General features: G+C 28.2%; 1 non-coding gene across 1 annotated transcript; it reads left to right on the forward strand.

The window, feature by feature from the left end:
* Positions 1-2,413: 2,413 nt before the first annotated feature.
* LOC123646717 lies at positions 2,414-2,520 on the forward strand. The gene has a single exon (XR_006737979.1). It is a non-coding gene; the product is annotated as a U6 spliceosomal RNA (small nuclear RNA).
* Positions 2,521-3,133: the final 613 nt, after the last annotated feature.

The raw sequence follows: 3,133 nt of genomic DNA on the forward strand, positions 1-3,133 counted from the left end.
AAGAAGCATAACTAGAAAGAAGCATAGAAAATAAAGGAAATGGCTTGATATATTTTCTTTTTTAAAATTTTTACTGTAACTTGACAATTTATAATTTTGATTTATTTTCTTATACTAGGAGGTGTGGAGTATATGGAGACTTTATTCTGACTTTTAACATTCTTATATTTATATTATATTTAATAGTCTTAGCCCCAAGCCCCAAGTATCCTGAAGTTTTTGTTTGTTCCTTTTCTAGATTTCTCTATATTTTTGATATTTTTACTATCATGGTCTAGGACCTACCCAATTTGGTTTCATTTATTTAATAATTAATTGTATAAAGGCACTTGATCAATTTTTTCAAATACTGAGAGTCAATCATTTTAGGAAATCTCCAATGTTCTCTTAGCCTAATGGCTCTCTGAAAGCCCCCTGAAATCACTTGTTCATTAGCTTCTTTGATATTATGATAGAAACCGACCATCCGGGCCAAAAAAGCCCTTTTCTTTTATATTTCTGATTACTCAGTTTACTTACATGGACTTTATCATACATCGGTTTGAGCTCTGGCAATGGCTGATGTTTTGATACAAAAAAATAATTTTATTTTAGAGCATCTTAATTCTATTTTCAAAATTCAACTCATTTAACTACAATGTAAGATTAATGTAATCCTGGAACCCATTTTAATAAATATAAATAGTGACTTGCTTGTTTTTTCAAGGATTGTTCATCATATCAGAAAACGGATTTTAAAAATATGATAGCATTAAACACTGTAAAACTAAATTGAGCTTCTCTCTTTTTTAAAAAATTGAAACTACAAATGAATGAAGCAAATAAAATATTTCATATTTTTAGTCAGATGATAAATGAAACCATCTAGTAAAATTATGCTTTATACACTAGAATAAAGATTAGGATAGAGATAAATATCAATTTTATCTTCCATTAATGGTTAATTATCAATGATAATTTTTAAATATATATGAAAATGCTGATGTTAATACACACATATTTATTTATTATGAAGAATGACCATTGCTTAAATTCCACATTGGTGTCTGATAACTTATTCCAAAGGAACACATTGTTTCTTTTCTTAAAACAGAGTGCTTTTCTTAGAATGCATTTCCAGTTGGATGTTTTATATAGACGTGGTAATGGAATGCATAATGAATAACTTCTAGAGTCTGCTTTTCCTTAAACTCTTCTCATATTTTTTGTAGTGAGTAATGCCTACTTTGAACAAATTTTAGCATTTTTATTTAACACCATTTTTTGTTTCTTTAGTGCCAGCTCATTAACAAATTATATAATTTTGACCTACACCACATTTTTCTCAGTTACACCCTTAATATATCTATATACATCACCAATTATAATAACAATTTTCTTCTTTTACAGCAAAGTTGCTTTAGTAGAATGCCCTCTGCAGAATAAATGGAATCAACTCACTTTAATGGGTAAACATATACCAACTAGTTCTGAGGCATTGATAGTGTCATAATTTTGGTCACCTTCCTCAATATTTTCACTAATGCTTACTCAGTATTAACTATCTTCCAGAAATTGTCATAACTGTTTAAGATCCTTTATCTCACTTAATTCTCATGATAATATGTGAAGCCATTGCTGTGATTGTTTTCAATTATAATATTGAAGAGTAAATAGGATCAAATAAATGGTCACTTGTTATCAATGATTATGGACACTTGGAGGACACTTTGTGAGCTAAGACCTTAGAAAAACCTACGCTATTACCTGCTAGAATATCCCAACTTATAGTCAGATTACCTATGCTAAAGTTTCTTCAAAATAAAAGTATTGAATTGGATGATCACAGTGTACCATCCACAACACATTAATGGGTTTTAGTAGTTTAGCAGAAGTCTATCCCATTTGTGTCTTCATTTATATGCTAGTTGTAATCAGAAAAAGTACAAGATGTCAATAGTATGAAAGGATTTGTACATACACAATCATTCATGAAGGCACATGTCCAAAAGAAAAAAGACTGAAGGAAAAATTAACAAATAAATAAGTTATTTAGTTGTATAAAATAAAATAATAGAAATGATTCAAATTATCTGAAATTTGTGATAAAATGAAGTTATTTCTCTATTGAAATAATTTCTAGTCATTTTCAAATCACACATAAAATAATCTTCCACTCTCACAACATTTAAATAACTATATACTGACAATTCATGGACTATATTTTGCTACATTATAAATGATATATTTATTATAAATCTATTTAACTGAATATATTAAAATATATTTAATATTATACAAAATCAAGATACACTTTAGAAAACTGTGATTCCAATATAATTTGCTTGTAATTACTTAGGGATAATTGCTGATAATATATACAATTTATTTCTCTACTTTTTAAGCAGGACCGCCTGAAATAATATTGATTTGTGTGCTCACTTCGGCAGCACATATACTAAAATTGGAACGATACCGAGAAGATTAGCATGGCCCCTGCGCAAGGATGACACGCAAATTTGTGAAGCGTTCCATATAAAAAAAAATAATAATAATAATATTGATTTGTGAGTATATAAAATGATCATATTTTATTTCAATTTAATTGTGGATATCCAAAAAGGCTATTTTCATATGTGTAGATAAATACAATGTGAAATATTGATATTTTTCATCATTGATTATGAAGACAAGCTAATTTATTAGTTATAGATATGTAAAGAAGACATAACTTTAAAAGTCAGGTACTCAGGGGCCCATGCAATGGAGAAAACAAGATTTGATTAGAAATGAATGTGAAGTTGACTCAATAACCGAAACGTTTATGAATATCAAACAGATCTACCTTTTAATCCAGTATATGTTGGCTGACATGGCTATGCAAAGTTAAATTATGACACTGAATCTCTAAGGAAGTATTTCTAAGAATTGCTTAAAATTTCATACTGAATGTATAATGGAATTTACATTATAATGAGGAAAAACATCTCATTATTATTATTGTTATCATTATTAATTAGAATGCCGTAATAATGACAGCTTTTTTTTTTTTTTATGTGTTTACTGCCAGGCATTTTCCCAACAATTTAAAAATATTTCTTCAAGTGCTCCTTTTTGCCACTCTACAAGATGGATACTTTTATCCTCCTATTAA

This window comes from Lemur catta, chromosome 10, assembly GCF_020740605.2.
Source record: "Lemur catta isolate mLemCat1 chromosome 10, mLemCat1.pri, whole genome shotgun sequence".
Classification (NCBI taxonomy): domain Eukaryota; kingdom Metazoa; phylum Chordata; class Mammalia; order Primates; family Lemuridae; genus Lemur; species Lemur catta.